General features: G+C 32.6%; 1 long non-coding RNA gene across 1 annotated transcript; it reads left to right on the top strand.

Annotated features, from left to right (window-relative positions):
• The first annotated feature begins 1,644 nt into the window (after positions 1–1,644).
• Positions 1,645–7,520, top strand: LOC148279069 (uncharacterized). Its single transcript, XR_015822992.1, has 2 exons — positions 1,645–1,734; positions 6,904–7,520. It is a non-coding gene; the product is annotated as an uncharacterized LOC148279069 (long non-coding RNA).
• Positions 7,521–24,087: the final 16,567 nt, after the last annotated feature.

Below are 24,087 nucleotides of genomic sequence, written 5' to 3'. Positions count from 1 at the left end.
AAAGTGCGTGAATGAAATGTAAAAGTTTTACAATTTAATTTCAATGTCGTTGGTCGCAATTTGCAATTATGCGTAAATCTTTTTTACGGGCAATGATTTATACTTTTGTCTGAACGTTTATGCATACTAATCGCGGGATGCGCTATTGTAACAAATAAGACTTGAATTGCAAAACAATCCTTAGTATATTCAATACATACAAACACATTTCATTTTAGTTTATTATTATTATTACTTACACCAATATTTAATCTGTGTCCGGACGAGTTAACAATACAGTTAAAGAATACTGAAACCGGAAACTTGAACTAGGCAGGCTGTATTTTTCATCCGCCCGGATGCATAATGATGTTCAGCAACATTTTTTTTTGTTTGAATTATTAATGAAAGATTTACATATAGTACATATTATACTCCCAGGAGTTATTTAAAAAAATCATTTAAGACCGTACGTAAAAAGAAATCATTTTTGTGACAATACATAATGTCATACATTGTTAATACATCCGAAATAGTAAGAAACCATAAAATAAGAAACATAAAACACAGTACTTTACACCGTCTATATAAATTATATTAAAAACAATCACCATAAAAAAGATTTAAGTAATATTTTAAATTGCAACACTTTTGGATTTGCTATTCGACTTTTCGTGTTTCAGTTCATTAAATTTGGAATGGCAAATATTTTCCAGAGACCTCCTGCCGAACTTCAAAATTAGTATATAAGCACTATATGATAATATTAATTTCTTAAAAAAATAACTAATTAGTTCAAAAACCATTTTATTCCTCTTTCATAACAATATAGTGACATTAAACAAAATTACTTTTTGTGAAATTTATATTTGAAGCCCTAACATTGCGTTTTCAATTATAATAAAATAAATACAAAAGTACTTTGTTTTCAACCACTTATTTTTTATTTTTTCTACTGACCGGTTTTAATGCTACACCAGCTTCTTTATCAAAGTATGATTAACGAACGAATCTAATCCTATTATATTTTAACAGTGTTAACTAAATATTCAATCGAAACACATGGAGCTAATAAGTCAAGTGTTTTTGTCATGTGCTTGTAAAGATGGGAGAAAAAATATAAAAAGGGTAGAAAAAATATTTAAAAAGTGGTTAAAAACAAATTTGTTTTCGGAGAAGACCAAATAAAGTAATAAATTACCCCAACCAATAAACTTGCGCGTGATAAACTAGTTGCTATTATAAAACAAAATGTCTGTTTTTTAGTAAGAATCCTTGGCTTAGAATGTAAATAAGAATCATAATATATCTAAAAAATTCAACTAATATTGCATAGTGCCGCTATTCTTTTAAATGTGCGAATTGTTCTCATATTTTCTCACTGTTAAAACGAATAGTTCCTAATATTGTAATTTTAAAAATAAATAAAATTAGAAAAAAATGCGCAACAGAAAAGCTACATAGACGTCGGCGCCGAAAAATAATACATGTCTGAAATATCGTGATTAGATAGATATGCTTAGTGCGGAAATGGGAAGTGACTGTGTTGAGAAGCATTGTGTGATACGACCACTAGATTGAATCGATTTTACGTGTGTTAGATCGACGTTCTCCCACCCCTACACCAATTACCAGACTATAAAAGGTAAACAAGGCACGCATCTGTCAAACAGTCAACAACAGTGCTTACGTACCTCAGGTGTATCTACTTGGTTTGCATATAAACTTACAGGACTAAAAATGAAATTCCAATTGGTGAGTCATAGATAACCTTTCAATCGCAAAATTCAAATTATGTAAACCTTCCCCTAACTCATTTTTCACTATTAAAATAAAAATCAAAATTCAAACAGAAGGTTAAGAAATATGGGTAAAATAACTTATAAATTAAATAAATGCAAATTGTTATTGTTAGAGCACACATATTCATATGTTTATGTGTGCCTTATTTGAAGATTCAAAATATAATAAAACAAAAGCGAATATTACAATTCTCACTCGCTAGAAATTTTATTATAATTAATTTTGATGACCTTAGATATATTGGAAACACAAACAAAGAATCAAATTGATATAATGCTATGAATAACATGTGAACTATACGTTAGATTAAATGGTATTATACATTTATTTGTAAAAGCAATATGCCGACGCTGGAAAGGAAAAGTTTCTAAGCGACATGACTGTAGCAGCTTTATCGAAGAGCCAGTCAAAGTTTTTTGTTTAATTAACAAATAAATCTCATACATTCGTATTATTTCGGCGTGATTCCTACATAATTTAAAAAAAAAGAAAATAATAATTTAAATTTTATTTTTTTAATACGAGATTCTTAATAGATTTTAAAAAAAAACTTATTTTGCTCTTTTGTAAAGTTGCTACATGTCGCTTGATAACTTTTTCCTTTCCAGCGTCGATAACATTTATTTTACGTAATCGTCAGTATGTAGTATTTTTATAAAGTAAAATTTTAATGCTTATCAGTTAATGGTTTACCTCTTCGTTTTATTCTCAAAGCAGCCCCAATTTCTATCCACAATTCCTCCTTCTCTAACTTAAACATTGTAAATGCGGCTCGACTGTGAAATCATCTCCCGTCCATCAAAGACGTTTTTTTGGTAGCTATATTTAAATCACCCCCGAAAAAACATCTTCTTTCCCTTCCTTTATATTTTCTTTTTTCCTTCGTCTTTATTCCCTTTGAAGCCTTGTATAGATATTAATTCATTTATGTATGAATATTACCAGTTTTATTTTTTAACCATTTTTTTCTCGCGTACGTTTTAAAGCTAAAACTGTATAAATAATATTGTTTATTTTATTGGATGGTTGGAAGAAATTAGCATTTGGCAACCCGCTCACCAATGTATAAATATATTACAATATTTGAGTTTGTCCAAATATATAGGTATTGAAAAAAAGTTAAATGAATAAAATTTGTATTTTATATCATACATATAAAAATTTATTCATGGTAATAAAACATAGCTAAATAAAATTAAATACTTTAAGAAGTGGTAATCCCAATGGCGTCTTTGATACCAAATTTCTAGTGAAGCTCAAATTTTAAGAATAAGTATAATATGCGTTAATGTTAAGTAGGTACCTATAGTAAATAACACAGTACGGACCATGTTTGTAGGCATCTTTGAGCATTTTTATATTGGTTGCTAGTTTTTTATCTTCATAATGTGTTGATATTAAAATACATATTAGGTACTAGTGAAAAGCAAAGATTTCTTAGTGAGGCTCAGCCTCACTTGCTTCATATGCTCCTTCGTCCCTGGTTAATCCTCCTCACAAAATGACATCTTAATGAGAGAGGATATTCATAATTTTGCATTTTTTGCACCAAAACCAATGGTTTATTAAAAAAAAAAATCTAAATTGACAATCAAAGTAAGCCAAAATATAAAATGATATACATATCTATATGTTCCGTATTATCAGCGCTGTGATTTTTTTACAGTTTTGTTGTTTTGAAATTATTCCGCCGGTAAATTGTCGGTAAATTGGTCAGCTCCCCAGTAACTGGAAATGTATCACAACACTATCACCGGTTGATTTGGAGAACTAGTGACATATTTCAAATTAGTTCATTTTTATTATTTTTTTCATACATTTTCGAGAAACTTCGGGGTTCAATTAAATGCTCTAATTTGTACCGCGCATAAGAAAACATTTTTATTTCCGATTTCTCCCTTTGCGCGGTATTTCCTCATTAAAATGGTCTATTATGGCACTAAACACCCAGGCTTTAAAAAAATCTTTTAATTTTTATGTTCTCACTGGGAATCGAACCCGTTACCTTCCGTGCGTGAGTTATGTGTCTTAGCCATTACACTACGGACGATGAATAAAATGCATTGTTTAGATAATAAAGAAAAAAATACATCAATGAGATATGCAATAGAAAAAACTATTTTCTACCGTTTCTTGCTGCATTCCTAATGAAATGTAAAAATAATAAACAAAATAAAATTTTTATGATTTAAAAAAATTACGCTAGAGTTACAAAACTAAGGGGTAGCAAATAAACCATTGCTTAAAGTAAATAAATGTATATAAAATAGTACAATGCATTTAAGCATTTCTCGATTTGCAAAAAACACCCACAGCACTAGAAAAATCTCACGGAACTTAAAAAAATCATTAAAACTGGTCAATTAAATAATAAGATTCTTGTTTGTAATAAAAAATATATATATGTATTCATTGTGTATCATTTTCAATCAAAAACATTCCAACTGTTGGGTAGATTTGATTAATAAGTCTTTTCACAAAGGTGTTATTATCTCAGTTGCACTTTTCTATGACTGGCTGCTTTCTGCATAACTACGTTCAATTATTTTGACCAATCGTATTTAAAAAAGAATCTATTGGACTTTTCTGTATTAGGTCAGTTTGAGATATAAATTATCTAAGATATTAATACTCTATACAGTTGTAGTTTTCTTAATATTGTTCTTGACCTTAAACCTTAGGGTCAGGGATCAATAAACCACTTCCTGACAAATACCTAACACAATAACAACATAAAATTCTCACCTGAAATAATTTAAAAATAAATATGAATAATTAAGTAATAAAATCAACGCAAGTTTACATACCATTTATAGAAAAATAATTGATGATTTAAGTGTAAGTTCAATGTCAAACAATTCCGAAACTAAATTTACAGCTAGCACAGAAATGTTAAAATTAAAATCTGTTTTAAATAAATCTTATATGTCATGTTATCAATTACTGATATCTAATAAATAACTTCAATATCGTAAGTTCAATATCGATTTTTGAGAAAGATGGGCTGAAGGTTGGGCTTATCCAGAAACCAATATACGTATAATGAGTTAGAAACTAGCTTAAATATATATTCTCTTCAAGACCGTCGAAATAAATCCGACCTTCTTGTGCTATTTAAAATTCTCAACTCACTCTTTGATGCGCCTGAACTACTGAGCTCAATAAAATTAAATATTCCAACTAGAAACCTCAGACAAAACTTACTCTTTCATACCGATAACTATAGAACTAACTATAGTTTTCATTCCCCTATGAATTCTTAGTCGGAATTCTTATGTCTGCCAACAATCATACTAGTCTTGATTACTTTGATAACAAGTTGTCTTCTTTCAAACGATCACTGAATCAAATTCAATTATAAACACCTTTCTCCCACTTCAACTCCCACAAAGTCTACTATATACCATTGAGTCTTTCTACTTTTTTTATAATAAATTTCTATGTATAAATATGTCCTTAAAAATTCCCATTGGGCGTATATATAAATAAATAAATAAATAAAATAAAATAAAAATTAAGGCGTCGTAAAATAAATAAATACCATTATTTTCGTCGTTAATAAGTATGTATCTACTTGATTAAAATATATATATATATATATAAATGTTTGTATACAAGGCGCTTAAGAATGTAGCCATGACTAACAAATATCAATAGTGCAATATTTTGTGTACAGGAAGTGAAATAACCAGATAAAAATCCAAACATTATATTCATAATATGGTGTTTAACATATTTATTTGATTCTATCCTCTTCAAGGTGTTTCATTTAATAATTCACGAAATATTAACCAGAAATGAAATATAATCAATAAATTCATTTAAATTTAAATACACAAATTTAAAAATAACTATGATACAATTTTATAACAAAAAGCAACCAAGAAAAAAATACATTGTAAATGTGCGTATATTGAGCGTCCTTGAGAAGATTTTTACGAATATGTTCGCCCCATAGGGGTAATATTTTAGTAGATTTTTGGTATTCTATAAAGATATATTCAAATCTAAAATGGCTGTTAGTTGTGTGCATAGGAACTGGATTGGGTTGAATAAACTTTAGAATGATTAAAACGAAATAAAAGCATTCAAATTCCACTTGTTCAATAAAAAACCTAATCGAAAACTCTTTGATTTTAACGATTGAAATTACTTATTGGAATATGATAAAAAAATAATCACGAAAAAAACTAAGAAACGTGGATGTTTACATCAACAAAAATCAATAAAAAAGTTATGCTAAAAATAAGTAAAACTTTACAATTTAAAAAATGAGGTATCTTCATAACTGACATAAAATAATCTTCATTCAAATAGTAAAAAAATGTATGTCATAATTTACAAATATAAAAAAAATATTCATTATCATCATCACCATTCCCTTTCCGCACCGAATGGTGCATAGGGCACTGCATTGTTACATCAATCTCAGCGTATCTTGATCATTTTTGTTACATGAAGGAAAGCTGATTAATCTTACGCTCAGATACCAGTCTAGGGACTATGAAATATTATTGTGTAAAAACACCCTTATATATAATATTTCATACCAACCATGTCGGAAATCGAACCCGAGACCTCTTGCATGGTCGGCAAATGCGCTGACCATTGTAGCACGAGGGCGACTGAAGTAATATTTTAATATTCAACTTGCGGTTTTATTTGATTTGTTGATTTGGGTGAGCTTCTAAATTTAAAAGTGCATCATATCACAACTGGTAGAATGTTTGTTACCAACCTGTTCAAGAAACCCGACGAAAACTTTTTTACACGAAAACATCGTTTTAAATGAATTTTTAATGTCAACCATGTCGGAAATCAAACCCGAGACCTCTTATATGGTAGGCAAACCCGCTGACTATTACGTCACGAAGCGGACAAAAATAATATTCTCATAAAAAAATGTGTATTTCTATATTGAGATTTTTTATTTTATTTCAATCCATCACATTACTTGTGTCGTATTTATCTTATTCTTTTCTACATTTGATCCTAAGTGGAACATGTGGACATTAACGGAGACCCTAACACCTATCAGCTACCACTCTCACCTTTTATCACTTAAATCGCACCCCCTATTACTTGTTTACAAAGATTAAAACATTCATTGTTCTTTTTTAGATCTTTTTCGTTGTCCTCTGTTTGGCCGTGGCGGTGATGTGCGCCCCTAGGGATGACTCAAACCCCATTGGAGGCAGCCCTTACTCGGACTACAATAACAAGCCACAAGATGATAGTCCATTCCTGCTAAAGAAACTGCTTCTCAAGAAACTACTCTTCGGCTGAGCTGACACCAAAACCCTTAGACCTAATCTGTACATAGTAATATTAAGTTAAACGTATCCGAACCAATGCACCAAAGTGTTTTAAACACAAAATAATTGTATTTTAAAAAGGGTAAATGCCAATATTAAATGCAAACTGGTGCCTATTTTTAACCTCTGTCTTCAGAGAAATTTTAACTCGCGAATGAATTAATCGTATTCCATTGATTTCTCTCCAATTAAAACAGTCCTTGTGTTTTTTCTAATAATTTGAATAATTCATATATTTAAATGTGAAATTCAGATTGCCATCAACTAAGGCCAGTCTAATAAATTATAATTTATGTTATAGGTACATTCAAATATTATAATCTGTGACATAAACTGATATAAACGTTCTGATTATAAAATATTTAGGCAATTTACTTTATTCCGGTTGATTTTTCAGCCGAAAGTCTCGTTTTTAATAATTTTTATTTAATAAAATAATTACTAATTAATTTGAGTTTTATTTTCTTTTATTCATTTGATTTTTTTAATGCACCTGTGTTATATTTAATAAGAAGATAATTAAATTATGCATCTAAAGTGTAATTCGCATTTCGGGTCATAGATGTTCAAATATAGCCAAAATGGTGAATGTTACACAGAGTGTAAAGTGGCCACTCAAACCAGCCAATGACAGGTGATAAGCCCAGTAAATGACTAGTCTTCCATATTCCCTTCTTTAAGGTATTCTCCATCCCTGTTGTAATTTGTTAATCTTAATGACTCCCGAGGGGGTGAAATCCAGTCTTTTGTCTACAAACATTTGGAGAAACTCGAATATTGTAATAAAACCGACTGGTCCAAGAAGACGTTAAAAAAATGGAAAATTATTTTCAGGCGTTGCCTAGTATGTGAAATAATTCAGTTAGATGAATCTTTTCACAACAATAAAGGTTTCAGCTCTTTAACTTCACTAAAATCAACAAATGGAAGAATTTAAGAAATATGGATGTTCAAACATAGGCAAAATGGTGAATGTCCCACCGTATGTAAAGTGGCCACTTTAACCAGCCAATGACAGTTTATAAACCCTGTAAATGCCTAGACTTCCATATTCCCTTCTTTAAGGTATTCTCCATCCCTGTTGTAATTTGTTAATCTTAATGACTCCCGAGGCAGTGAAATACAGTCTTTTGTCTACAAACATTTGGACAAACTCAAATATTGTAATATGTATAAATGTTATAATTATGTACAGGCGGGTCCGTCTTCTAAATAATATCTGAAAGATTAAAAGAAATTGAGCTACATATTAGTAGTTACTAAGGTAAATGCCTTTAGCCTATAAATATCAACGTATCGAACAAAACAAACCATCACGCCGTTTCCTCGTAGGAAGAGGCAGAGGGGATAGAAAGCCACATCACGCTGCCTATAACTAAACTATTACCTCAATAACTAAATAAATTAATAAATAAAAAATTGAGAATCAAAATTAAATCTATAAGACACAAATAATCCTTGTTTTAATTTATTGCCCATTAATAAAATATTCTTTTGAAATAATTGTCTAGGCCGTTAAATCGATAAAACACACATTTGTGTTTTTATGATATAACCAAATATTTAAAATTACGTGTCATTTAAATAATGTCGGGTGTTATTTAAATTATGTCGGGTCATTTAAATTATAATAAAATCAATCAAATATGAATGGATTCTTGTTCAAAAATCTAAAGCCTTTATATTTTTGATCTAGAGCAGTATGAAGAAATATTTTTGACTACCTAAATACAAATGAAATGCAAATAGGTGCGAAAATGTCGAGATCCGTACATTATGTGAGGCATTATCGACAAAATCGAGAAAGGAGTTCTGCGTTGGTTTGGACATGTAGCGCGAATGGACGACGAAAGAACGGCTAAAACGATTTACGATGCGAATGATGATTGATGCATAATTTGAGGAAGACCGAGAAAGACATGGCATGGCCAAATCCAACAAATACTTAAAGACGGACGTGTCAAAATTCGAAATAGCATGACATGTGTGAATGTAGAACAAGCGAGATCTGCAGGCAAAATGGCATTCTATCCTCTCTGCTTATCCTTACCGTGAAACGGCTTATTGGTTTGTTATTTTATGTTTGTTTAAATACAAAATATTCGACCTTCCCGAGAGTTACGCAAATATATGAAGGATTATTGTTTTACACAAAGTTGGCATTAAAAAACAAACATTTAAGTATATTAAATATGCAGATACATTCTCGTTCCATCATTTAGACATTTATTTAAGTAAATATTTAAATTAGTCACTCAACGGAATATTTTTTTTAATGTTTTTTTTACTATTGGAATCTGAAGATTTCAAAGTTTGCGCTATTGTATCTTTGTATAAGTGGATGTTATGAGGAAGTTCAGTGCTACGATGTATTGGATATGAAAAAAGTTTTCTAAAATTAATATTAAATTATAAAAGATTACGTTAGAATAAAGATGAACTACCTTTAAACTCGCAGGTTCTAGTGATCAGCTGTTAAGTAGCCAATCAATCGTGTGTTTTGATATATTTCTGGTTTCCGGGAAGCCCATGTTTAGCGTGTTTTTATGGTGCGGGGTTCTCTTTTTAAATGTCAGAGTAACTCACCGTCGACAATTGTAGTCTGCATTAATTAACCAGCTGTTTGACCCATCACGTAATGCAGACTGTAGACATACGTTAGAAATGAATAGAAAGCAGATATCTGCTAAACTGCCGATATGGCTACGCTCAAGAAGACAGCCCCCGATTTTGCCGATTTCCCGCTCAGGTTTGCCTAAAGGAAAATAAGAAGCAGGACCCTTCAACGCTGGAACGATCGTTATTTAAGTGAACCTACCGGAAGTATAACTAAAATGTTTTTCCCTACCATTTTCCATGCCTATGATTTCAGGAGAATGCAGAATGCTGGCTACGAGCTAACCCAAGTGCTTAAGGGTCAAGCTCTCCGAGATCGATAGCTGCCCATGCAACGATGAAACTCCTCAAGATGTCCCTCACCCGTTGATGCATTGTCCCCTTTTCAGCTTTCAAAGACAACAGCTGGAGGCGCGATGCAGAAGCTTGGGTGAACATCTATGCGACATCCCATTGGTGATAGGTAATAAAGAACTCACACAAGAGGCAGTATCATACATGGTCAATATAGGGCAGGCAATCGGTGAAATAAACCAAAGTAGAGAACAAAATGCCAAACACTCCTCTAGTGGAACGGAAGGCCTGTTGACTACTGCTAACAGGCCGGCTTCTCTTGAAGAGTTTTAAGTAGTTTCCTCTCCACATGAGCAAAAATACTGAGAAGTTCCTGATTGGCCCACATTAGTATATCCCTCCTGATCTCAACAGTTTAGATAAATTTAAAAAAAATGAATTGCAGAAAAATCCACATTTAAAATATAAACCTTGTATATTATAAGCAAGGTAAATAATAAAGCAACTCCAATATTAAAAAAATTAAAAAAACTGCCCATATGTACAGAAAAAATATATCTATTCGCAGAAGCCATATTCAGCAACCAAATTGCCATATTAATAGGTGAATTCTGACTTGCATTTGTACGGCTTTTGGGTGTGTAAAACAGTGTATGAGATCTCGCTCTAGTATAATGATTGGGAACCTATAAACTAATCTCTCTTTCAGAATATTTGGATTATATATTCGTATACTACCAGAAATCAGCGTAGAGAAATGTTTCCCGAAAAAATTTTAACGAAGCTATGTCATGGGCGGAGTAATTTTTAATTACCCAACTTCGACAAATTCAGAGCGATGATAATACGATACATAAAAATTAATAATAATAAAAAATGAAAATGGCACAGAACTTCCTCTTCCATTATAAATTTAGAGTTACTAGACCCGCCCTGATGCTGCAAAAAGAATTTTAAATTAACACAACTATCGGTCAAAGAAGATTGGTCTTCTTCTCGACTAAAACGTACAACCTACTTTTTACAATTCCAAAGCATCAGCCCCTTCATCTAACCTTAACATTATGATTCTTAAAATATTGTAACCTTGATATATGTTATAACTGTGAAAAAATGAAATCTGAAAAGTCGATAAAAATTTCGGGATTAACGTTAAACTGTAAACTCAAATGGACAAAATTGAAAAAAACTGTTAACAAATTGAGATATTTGACCTAGTTTTCAAAAGTTTAACTAGTTGTGTTCATTCCATACACTAGCAAAATGGTTTATCATGCTCTTGTACAGTTTTATCTTTCTTATTGAATAATTGGGAGGAGCCTAAAATAATCATATTAAGCCTTTAGAAACCGTACAAAAACTAATTATCAAAACTATACTTCATAAAAATTCAAGAAGCTGAACTTTTAAAGCTACAAGAAATTTATTTCCCAAAGTGTCTAAAATGTGTTGTTACGCGCCAATATTTATTTCCCAAAACTTTTACTATTAATATCTATATCGATCTATATCTAGTCAAAAATTGAATAGTGTACTAGAAATCCCTTCTTGTAAATCCAGACACGCAAAAAGACGCTCATTTTTCACAGCTCGAAAACTGTTCAATGCATTTTATAAGGATAATGTGATGGAGATAAATAATTTGATTTTTTTTGGATAAAATTTTTTGTGGAAATCATGGATAAAAAAACAAATTTAAGTAGATTATTTTTTTAATGAATAGCATATAATTTTTAATATTTCCTTTTTTTTACACAATACTGGTGTTCTAATATTAGCAATAGGGAAATATCACATAAACTAAATAAATATTTTAAAAGATAAATAAAAATGCTTTGCTAGAAAAACGCGACATGTTTGGCCTTGGTAGTTGTGACGTCAAAATTAGTGACAATGTTCTAAACAAATTTAAATGGTCGGAAACAAATAAACATGAATCGTGACGTATTAGGGGCGTGGCCAATGGAATGACCATTTTGCGGAAATTTAAAATTACAGGTTTAAAAATATTTTTTTCATACTACTCATTATTATTATTATGCTTATTAGCAAAAAATATTTTTTTACAGGACAGTATTTCATAGACTTTTATTACTTAAAAAATGAAAAAAGAATGTTATACAGGATGTTCTTTAAACCCTGTCACATCCGAAACCACAATGATCAATATGGGCAAGAAGACATATTAGCATATTTAAAAATATATTTAGAACAAAGAAAAAATTTTAAAAATAAAATATTTAAAAAAACAAATGGTTGCTTACTTCTGCAGGGGAGAAGTGAGGGGAGCCCTCCCCCCTCCTCGTTTCTCCCCTGCAGAAGTAAGAAACCATTTGCTTTATTTGATGGTTTATTTTTTTAAATTTTATTCGTTCTAAAAAATATTTGAATGTGCCAATATGTCTTCTTGCTCATACTGATCATCGTAGTTTCAGATGTGAGAGGGTTTAATGAACACCCTGTATTTCCCTATCATTTTTTTTATATCTATCGTATTCTTCCAGTACCTTTAATTAAAATTTAAAATAAAATGTTTATTCCCACACAGGCCATGCCTTTGTAGGATTTATTTTTATGTTGATGTAGTAGTGTATTTTGTATTTGTAACCTATTGAAAATTGCAAAGAAAAATTTTTTTTTTTTTTTTTAAATGGGATCAGTAAAAGTCATCAAAAATCGGTATTGCTGTAGAGAACCATTTTTAAAATCACCCTGCCAGGAATCGAATCCAGGAACTTAAGCCTAATAGGTGAACGCGCCAACCCAAGTGGCTGGCTTATCGCTACTCGATTTCTTTTTTCAGGATATTTACCTGAGAGCTTTTTTCTTATTTAAAAAAATGGGATATGCTTTTTTTGCCTCGCTTATTATGGACATATATGGCTTACATTTAATGCAAAAGGTATGTTCCTTCTAACTTATCTAACTATAGTGTGAGGATCTGGTGAGATAAGCGTCTTTGGACTTCTCCCCGTGTGCTTTAAGAAGAGGAAACCACAAAAACTCATTCAGGAGATGCCGGACTATTGACAGACATCAACAGACCTATTGTTCACTTTGACCGTGTTCGGCATTTTGTGTCCTATTTTTATAATGGGGTCAATCAAATTTTTTTGTAAGTCTTTTATTAATTGGGTACTATCGATGGAGGTTATGATACTAAAGAATATATTTTCTATTGAGATTTGATGAGAAAAAACATAGTAATTACAATGTTTTATAAAATAACTTAATATTTTGCATAGTTTTCTGTAATTTGCAAACAATTGAAATCTGTTTAGCCGAGTTGTAACAATGAGATTTTTAACTACACTTTCGTGTCGATTTTTCAACCCATTTACATAAAATTTTCATCATCATTCCCGTGGTGCTCAGGACACTACATTGGTATACAAAATAAAGCTACGACATTTGAGGAGCAAGCATTAAAAAAGTAATTTGTCCAAATTTGAAAAAATAGGTTTACGATTGTATCAAAAGTTAGCTGAAATAATTCGGTCAGAATCTCACACGCATCAATGAAAGTTTCAGCTCTTTAACTTCACAAAGATCAGCAGATGGAAGAATTGACAGAATATACATGTTCAAACGTAGGCTGAATGGTGACACACAGTGTGTAAAGTGGCTACTTAAACCAGCCAATAAATGCCTAGATGTCTGTATTGTCTTCGATAAAATGTTCTTCATATCTGTTGTAATTCATATATTTATTACATTATTTAAACGCGCACAGCGAGCTTTAATTTTTTTTGCATCCTGAGTTTATTAGTCTGTATCTGAGAGGACGAAGAATACAGTTTTGTGTGTATAATATAACAAGAATCCCGGTCGAGTGTTTACTACTCGATAACTACTCTCAGCTAAAACTCCTGAAAATGGAAATCAGGTGGAGAAAAGTCCGCCTCGTGGCGTAGTTGGTTGGCGCATTTACCTTCCATGCTTGGGGTCCCATTCGAGTCAACATGAAATATTTATTTATAAGGTACTTTACACTGCAATATTTCATGTCCCTGAAGCGTAAGACTGACCTTTCCTCCCTGTAACAGATGGCGGAGAAACGCTGCGTCGATTGTACCAATGCAGTGCCTCATGCACCATCAGGTGTAGATATGGGTTTCACGATGATGGTGATGGTGATTTTAGTATATTTTTAACCAACGTTTTGCCGCGATACTTTCTCTAGATCGTCTTCGTTCTCAATATTACAAATTGAGCCCAAAGTTCGTGAATATTTTTTAAAGATAATTTATGGTGATGTCACCATTTAGGATGGCACATTGACTTTAATATCGTCAAATAATTAAATGATTTCACCGTTTGGAATTGGAAAAGCCTATTTCAAAATAAATATACATATTTGTGCCCAGACAGATTAACCTCTGTTATAAGTTATAAGCGGTTCACAGAAATTGACTCAAATTCAACTCCCGCATATTTATTTACGTTGGTACATATAATGCAATGACGGCCAACATTTTATGTTCCTAAAATACGAAAATACATATTTATCTCCTCTCCTTTTTAATATGTACTCAGAACCATTTTTCGAGATGCGCAAGTAAACTAATCGACGACATTAGCATAAATGAACAAATTATTTTAAAAATCCGATACGCGGACGACACGCAGATAGTATGGAAAGCCTGCAGCTATGATTGGACAAAGTACATACGGAAAGGGCTAAAAATGAATATTTCCACACTAAATGTTCGATTATTCGGAAAAAGCCACAATCTACAATCTGGTTTTCGAGCTGGACAAAGCACACACCGTCATAGTCATAGTTAAAATAACTGACGATATCAGACAAGCAATGAATAATAAAAGTCTAACGCTTTTGGTTCTACTTGATTTTAGTAGTGCTTTTAACTCTGTTTATTTTGACATGCTTCTTGCCAGACTTGAATCCTTAAACTCGCGGTAAATTGTTTCTCAACGTATTTACGTGGTTGTCGGCAATGTGTTAAAATGACAGATATCTTTTCAGATTTGATTGATCTTACCGCCGCACTGTGGTTCGCCTAGTACAAGCCAGCTAGACAAAAACAACCATTTTATTCCACGAATTTTTTTACCCCAATAGGTAGCAGTGACCCTTATTAAAAGAATTCCAGGTAATGTTTTGCACAACAACCCTTCAATTATGAGTCATGAAGGTATGTTTATAAGACAAGAGAAATTTTAAGTGCATTTAGTAGCATTTGTGCATCGTACCAATTAATTTATTAAAAAAGTTCTGTGCTATTTACACTGCTGTGTATAATGTAGTTTAAAGCTAAGGGTAAGTACTTTACTTTTAGAATATGTTTAATAATTAAATGATAGCGAGACAATAAAAAAACACACTTTGTTTAGTAAAATTGTGTGATTTTAAGCCAATTTTCAACTTCACTAGAGATAAAATAACATGTCACCGCAATAGAATAAATATATTATGTACCTACATCTAAGTACTTTATGACGATATAAAAAATATTGTGCTATATTTGCAAATCTATTTTTTTTCTTATTTTTTAGATGTCCAGTTCACTATTTCTAAAATGGACTTATTTTATGAATGGCTAAAACACCCAAAAGAAACAAGAAAGGGCTCACGACTGCAACTGAGCATTCTCTAAAGCTAGGGTTTCCTAGGACAGCGGTGCCCGTATCTTAACGGCCGTAGTGAACGGTGATGCGGTGGGAAGCCGTCGTAACGTCGTCTAGAGAGTGGTTTCCTAGGGAAACGGTGTTAAATGGTGTTGATAACACCGTTTTACTAGGAAACCACACTCGACTTACGACGGCTGTCCACCGCATCACCGTTCACTACGGCCGTTAAAATACGGGCACCGCTGTCCTAGGAAACCTTAACTTAAGGAACATCAAGGTTATTTCGCAATTTTCATCCAAAATACTGGAAAAGTGGACTAGTTTTGGAAGAAACAAGGAACGGTTTCTACAAAAGCACTCCGAGTGGTTAACGGGTCACAATATATCTTTAAAGATAACAACTACCGTGCTGTTGCCATCTACTTCCAAAGTGCATTTACCAGGCCCTGGTAGACCTTTGAAAGCGTTCCCAGATTCGAGTGTTACGAAAGAAGACGAGTTGATAACCTTATCAAGTTCAGAAGTGCCAGTGAGGTATCAATGCTAATATCAGGTGGTAGGGACGTAGCACAAGTACTCAAAAATGTTGCGAACGACCCAGTGCAGATTAAAGAAACTAATAAAAAATTACGTGAATTAAATAAACAGAGAGTGTTAACTAATGACGAAGCGTTAACGTGCTATGTTGAGAGCAAATCAACTAGTCACGCCTACAAGCAGACTTGGAAATGAAACATCAAAACTGGGCAAAAGGTATTTCCGTCATAGCATAGTCTTAGGAAAATAAAGTTGCCTGTCTTCATCCAGAGGAAAAGATTGTTGTGACCAAACGCGTGCCAAAATCAAAGTTCAGGTGGTTTTGAATAAAACTGTTGAACGTTTGTTTTTGGCACAGCAAGAGGTTGCAACTAGACTGCTCCCTTGCTCGTCTTTTACTTTGATTAGTAAGTGGGGCTGTGATGGAAGTTCCGGTCATAGCACATACAAGCAAAAATTTACGAACGTTGAGGACACTGATGAATTTTTAAAAATATTTTCATTCGCTCCTCTTCAATTACCGGATGAAAGGGGAAATGTTGTCTAGTAGAATCTTTTCCAATCATTTACAATGCATTTTCGTCCAATAAAGTTTATCTTTTCCAAAGAAACTACGAACTTCACTTGAGAGGAAACAAATAAAGTTTTGAAAGAGATAATTGCTTTATTGCCAACAATATGCAAAGTGAATGAAGTAGAGGTAACTGTCATACATGAAATGCTTTTGACCATGATTGATGGGAAAGTTTGTAATGCGCTGACCGACACTTCATCAGCACAGAAATGTTTTATTTGTGGAGCAACCCCAAAAGTGATGAATGACGAGTCAAAAGAGTTTGTAGCTAACAAATAAAATCTTGGTTTTGGTTTATATACATTGCATGCATGGATCAGATGCTTTGAATGTTTGCTTCACATTAGCAATTGTCTTGGTTTAAACAAATAGCGGCTAAACGTTGAATCAGACAAAGCTATTGTTTAGCAACGTTTTGATGAAAGTAAAAGGCGTTTTAAAAGTGAAATGGGGCTTATTGTAGATAATCCAAAACCAGGGTATGGCAATACAAATTACGGAAATACCGCTCGAAGGTTTTTTGATAACCCCGAGCTAGCGGCTGATAGTACAGGGTTAGATGTTACACTAATTAGAAAAGTTGGATTTATATTTTGGGCTTTATCTTCAGGTTTCGATATAAATATAGAAAAATTTCAGACCCAAGCAACATAAACGAGAAAATTGTACATAAATTGCTATCCTTGGTATTACATGCCTGCAATTGTTCACAAAATACTTGTGCATAGTCCTGATAACATCCGCTCTTTTGCCTATTGCACAACTTTCCGAGGAAGCTAGGGAAACACGGAACAAATCTGCAGAAGGTTTTGTGAACACAATACCTGCAAGCATTTGCGTTTTGCCACGAATAGAGATTTACTTTATGTGCTTTTAATAACATCAGATTCTGTAAAAACAAGCTTACGAAGTGCCCTGCGAAAAATAAATTCGGAGTTCCCTTCCGAAGTCCTAGAGTTATTAATTCCCCCTATTATATATGACACTGTACATATTTCGACCATACCAAGAGCTGAATCTCAATTGCATGATTACTCGACAGCAGATTCATCCGAAGATAGTGATGGTAAGGAATAATATGTTTACACATTATACGTCATAGTTGTTTATTGTATATTGTTGTTTCGTTTTGTTATTGTTATTTAGGCTCAAATCTTTTTAGGTAGGTAATTAAGGATTGTTAATTTGGTCAAAGTCAGGTAGTTAGATACAATTTAAGTTGTTAATATCAGATAGTTAAGGTTAAGTTGTTTATAAACTTTTTTTTTTTACATATAATGTATATTTTTGTAATGTATCGCCTTATTCTATAATTTATTGTTTTTATGTTTTTTTGTTTTTATTAAATGGTTATATTTCGAAAAATACCGTATATTTTTTCGAGAAACCCTACTCTGCTTACTCATATCAGCCTGTAATATCATATCAAACTAAAAAAACATAAGAAATAATTTTGTGTAGCTGACATGTACTAGGCGAATCACAGTGCGCCGGTGTGCCACAAGGGGGGTACTTTCTCCACTTTTATTTTCTCTTTTTATTAATACGTAACACGAAACATCTCCTGTTCGTACCATTTGTATCCCGATGATTTGCAATTGTATATTCATTTCGAACCCGATGACATTGTTGAAGCACATAAAGTAATGTACTTGCACTCGAGCATATCTCTTCATGGACAAAAAATAATGGACTTCTCATAAATCCAACAAAAACCAAAATTGTACTTGTTGGTAGTAAACAAATGTATTCAAAGGTGGATTTTTCCACACTTCCTCTTTTCAAAATAAATGTCGCAGAAATTCCATTCACGACCGCAGTAAAAAACTTAGGTATTTTCATACACAAGCATTTAGGGTGGCACGATCAGGTTAACGAAGTCGTAAACTTTATAGCAGTTTGCACTCAAAAGATTACAAAATTTCTTGCAAACAAATTTTAAGCAAATAATAGTCCAAAGCTTACTTCTTCCACTCCATGATTATGAAGATGTATGTTATTCCGATACTAATTCTGAATTGCTTGATAAGTTGGAATGATTGCAGAATGTTTGTATACGAAAATTCGACCATATGACCGAATATCGCACGCAACTAAACTGGCTCAGTATCAGGCACAGAAAAAACATTAACGTTCTATCACTTCTTTACAATATTTTAAATGATCCCACATCACCTGTTTATCTTAGAGAGCTCTTCCAACCTCTATCACAGCATGGGCTAGCTCTTAGTTCTAGTAACGAGAGAACCCTTTCAATATCTATTGACCACTCTGATTTTCTTACCTCCTTTTTCACAGCAGTAGCTGCTCGATTGTGGAGTTGTAATCTGCCCACTAATTTCAGAGACGCTTCTCCTTTATTTACATTGAAATCACGTATGAAATATCACTTCCTAAATATTTTAGTTTTTCTTTTCTCCTCCCTCTTTCCTCTCCTCATTACCCCTTCTCTCTTCGTAGTATAATAAAGATATTAAGTCGATTTTTATTTCTTTAAAATAAATATATATATGCACGTCAATGTTTTGTTTTATAGTGAAAATATTATTATAAACCCAGAATATGTTCACGTACCACTGATTTTCTCAATTTGAACGGTTTGGGTAGGTAGGAAAAAATTGCCTTAAGGCAATATGCCTGCCCTTATACATAGTTTGTATCTAAACTGTATATGTATATAATCAACGCATGTTTTTTTTTTTTTTTTTTGCACCACAACAGGCCAGGAGGCCTAATTACAGTGGTATCACAGAGCACCCAGGCTTGAGAAAAATCACATTTTAATTTTTGTGTTCTCGCCGGGAATCGAACCCGGAACCTTCCGTGCGTGAGTCAAGCGTCTTGACCACTACACAACGGAGGCCGCCTAATAAACCTTTCCCACTCAGTACTGTATTCTTCATCCGCCCGGAAGCATGCCTTTTCGTCGATATTTTTTTTTTTTAATTTTATTTTTTATACAATTCCATATTCACTTTGCCCAGCTAACAAGGGTACATACCCCGTTCCAAGCTAGGCAATTACATTTTAATATATTATAATACTTAACAAATTAATACAGAGCACAGACAAACAAAATATAAACTTATTCGGATACACATTTTGATTCATATACATACAGACATACACATATATACACACATGTATATATAAATATACACATATATACACATGTACATACACACACACGTACATACACCCATGCGCATACACATACATACATTCATAAAAACATAGACAATTTATTTATGTGAAACTTCATGGTTGTCATCTATAAATATATATTTTTTAAATTATTCTTTATTTTTTATATTTTATTTTTGACATCCAGTAAGGTTCTCCAATCCGTGGCATGCATCAACTTTTCTGACTCCCTACGACCAATGTCATGAAAGAGCGAGGTCAACACCTTCCGTAACTTGACAACACTCCCGTCTTTCCACGATTCTGGCAAAAGGTTATGGACCTTTTTGCCTACGTTATAGTGTTGTCTCGATGCCAGAACAGTGTTGACCCTTTCACTTAGTATCAGATCCCTATTAGAGTATCTTGTATTATGGTTGTGGTTGACGCTTGGGTAAATGTCTCTCTTTATGTGTGTAACCACTACCGTTCTCAATATATACTGTTGAATAATATTCAGTACTCTGAATTCTTTGAAGAGCAAGTCACTTGGATAGCGAAATGTTTTTTTTAAGATGACTCGGATTAAAGATTTCTGTGCAATTGCTACAGGTTCAAGGGCGATTTTTGTGCAAGCTCCCCAACCAATTAGACCGTAAGTCAACACAGAATGTTGTAAAAGATTCAATATGTGTGGAGAAAAATACTTTATTAAGGTAACTACTTCTTATACGCAATGAGGAAGTTCAGTGCTACGGAAAATCGGAAATATAAAATGTTTTCTTACACGCGGTAAAAATTGCAGTATTCAATTGTTCAACGAAGTTTCTCGAAAATTTTAGATTTTCAAATATTTTTTTAATATAAAAATTAACTACATCACAAGTTCTTGCTAATCAACCAACCAGCTACTGCGTTGGATAAATTTACAATTTCCGGGAATCCAACCCAACGATATGGACAACTCAGTGACGACAACTATAAGTGACGTCACGCGCGGAGTAATTGCAAAATTTAAATTAATCAAAGCGATGATAATACGATTCTTAAAAACATTTTTTTTGGTTAGTTTGAAAGTCTATTAACAAATATTTTTTTTAAGTCCACTGAATTTCCACATTTAGCTCTTGACAATATTTTTTTTGGTAAATGATAATCTCTAGCAGGTTTCATGTGTTTATGTTAATGATTAATGAGTAATACATATTTATTAATCATGCAGACAAGTCGATGACGTTTTAGGAATAATATATACTTATCACCAGACAACAATTTACTACAAATACTAGATTCTAGTCATGTTTATGAGAGTACAATCCATACTAATAGCCGGAGAGGTGAGAAGTAAAACAGGATACTTATTTACATGCCGAATGAAAAATAATTACAATGAAAAAAATACATAATTTATTAATAATGACCAACATTATTTGAAAATGAGTAAGCGGATGTCAAAACGAATCAATTTGAAATGAAAGCTTTAAACATAGAATTAAGAATAGTCCAGAAGGAGCGCAGAATCATATTTGAATACATCGGACTGTGTCCAATAATTCTCCCACTATGCCTCACTTTCGCCGCGCGCATTCGTGATGCCGCCGCGTAATGTTGTACGACGGGAAAAAATATAATTATAACACAAATGTAAGGTAAAAAAATGCAATCTGTTAATTTCTCTAAAATTTTATTGTGCACGCGGAAATATTGATTGACACAACAGAGTAGATAAATAAAGGGTCATTTAATAAGAGTAATTGAATTAGTGAACTTTGAACTTAAAATATAAAACAAATTTTATTTTACATAAAACAGATATTTTTATATTATGTCAAATAATATTTGATGTTTTATTTGATGTTTTTTTTCTGTCAAATTTCTACGATAGAGTTGTTTAATCCGAGATCCAATTTTCATTAGATGAGCAAAGTAGGGTAAAAAAATTTACTACCCTGGCAACACTAACGAAATGTTCATTTCTTCGACAATCTGACAGATGGAAAAATAATTCAATTTTAAGTAATGCATTTGTTACATACATATTCATTTGCTAATAACACATGAAATTTGATTGCATCCTGTTTCTTTAAGATCCTAGCAGTATTTCTACACTTTAAAAGGACAACACGGCATACGAGTAATTGATTTCAAATCAGGAGTTGCGTACTGAGCGACGTTTACAAAGAAACTAATGGGTCAAAACGTAAACCTACTCATTTATGAGTAGTTTAGTCGCTTTCTGTTTGATGTGCGCATGCGGTTTCTGGACTATTCTTAATTCTATGGCTTTAAATTTATATAGTTGACTTATCTTTTTTATCTATGGTTATTTTGGTTTGCTTTTTGGATTTCGAACGGAGTAACGATGCTACGTCACCACGGATCATCATATAAGCTAGTAATAGTTCTACATTATATCTGATCTTTCATAGCGATAGTTTGAAGACCAAGCTACTTTAAATCCCGACAAAATATATTATTCTATAGTGAAAATTCTTATTAATAAATGAAAATTCTTATTGATAAACCACACAAATAAATTATAATCTAAATAATTTCTCCCAAATACCTATCACGTTAGCGAAGCCTCGGGTAAAAGCTAGCACAATTTATACCGTAGATACACGTACTCGTATATACTTCAGTATCTCGGTAATATACGTTTTTCCTAGGTAAAAAATATGTGTTTTAAACTTTAACCTAGAACAAAGTGGTACATAAATACCACCAAAATTGAGGTATTTTTGCCACAAGAGAGTATCGTTATATGTAAGTAATAACGTACACTGGTAGATTTGTCTTCCGGTCAACTTTTTCGAATGCAATATTGAAAGGTTTTTTTTAGGGAATAACCTGCTAAGCTTCTATTTTAGAGGCTTGTCAGCCGGTGGGAAAGAGGGGATATGGAAGGAGGTAATGAAAAATTCACCACAACGCCCAGACCAATTGAGAAAAATTCTTTCATAGATTTTTTTGTTGCAACTAGCGGGAATCGAACCCGCGACGCCAGTTTCACAGTCGGCCGTCTAACCAACTGCGCCGCGACGCCTGTCTTCAATTTATTAGGTTTGCAAAACGTCCTAGGCTTGAGAAAATCACATTTTTTTCGTGTCGAACCCAGAAGCTTCCGTGCGTGAGTCAAATGTCTTAGCCATTACACCACGTAGCCGCCATGTGTCTTATAAAGGGTTAAATCTCACATTAGATTTGTTCAACGCTAATATTCCATGATAGAAAAAATAGTAGGTAAAGTACACAAACAAAACATCACTCGCTTCCTCTACATTCATACATCTTCTCATGTACGCACGACGATTATGACAACTTTGGCCATGTCTTGTTTTTAAGTATTTTAAAAATTTGGTCGTGCCATTTCTTTCTATAAGCAACTACATAGGTACATCATTATCATCATTCCATGTCTGCTCCCCAGTTGGAGCATATGGTGTCCACAAAGAGCCTGCAGGCATCTCTGTCAGCTGGCAGCTGGCAGCTCCTGTGCGTCTTTCCAAGTCAGGTTCGCGTCCCGTAGTTCTGACATAAACTGCCGACGAACAGTCAGTAGCGGAACATCTGGGACGTCGAGAACCTGTTGCCTTGTAAAGTAGGCAAGCGTGGTTAAGGGTCAAAAATATAAATGTCAATGTTTTCTTTTCCTGATACACTTTTTATTTACTTTGTATTTTTTCCTTATTTAATTACTTAAATTTTAATAATTAAATTTTAATAATTTTGGCTCCAAATCAATTTTTTGTTTTTACTATTTCTTATTTCCTCTTATATTTAAAAAAAAACCTGAATGTAACTTTTAATATTCATTTTATATGTTTTTTTTAAAAACATTTATATTTCCATCTACATCATGGATTTCATTATGTATTCTAGATTTAGATACCCACACACAGGCCATGCCTATGTGGGATTTTCTTGTTTTTATAAATAAAGTGATATATTATGTAATAAAAGTGTAAAAAGGGTTAAAAAAAAGTTTTTTTTTAAAGTAAAGGTTTTTTGTAAAAAAACTCTCAGAAGGCATTTGCAATACATGGCCCAGCCAACCGTATCGCTTCCGCTTGGTGATAGTTTTCACCGGAGTTTGCTGCGTCCATTCTCTTATTAGCTACACAAGAGTTAAAACCGATATTTGCTTTAAAAATTTCACGGTGCTTGTTATAAGCACATTGTATAAATTTTATTATTAATCTACCATCACAAGAAAGACATTAACCTTGCAATGTTATTAATTTTAATTGAAGT

Source organism: Micrasema longulum, unplaced genomic scaffold, assembly GCF_059751315.1.
Source record: "Micrasema longulum isolate JH-2025_06_02 unplaced genomic scaffold, ASM5975131v1 h1tg000772l, whole genome shotgun sequence".
Classification (NCBI taxonomy): Eukaryota; Metazoa; Arthropoda; class Insecta; order Trichoptera; family Brachycentridae; genus Micrasema; species Micrasema longulum.
The sequence above is the reverse complement of the archived record's forward strand: the minus strand, read 5'-3'. Positions and strand labels throughout refer to the sequence as shown.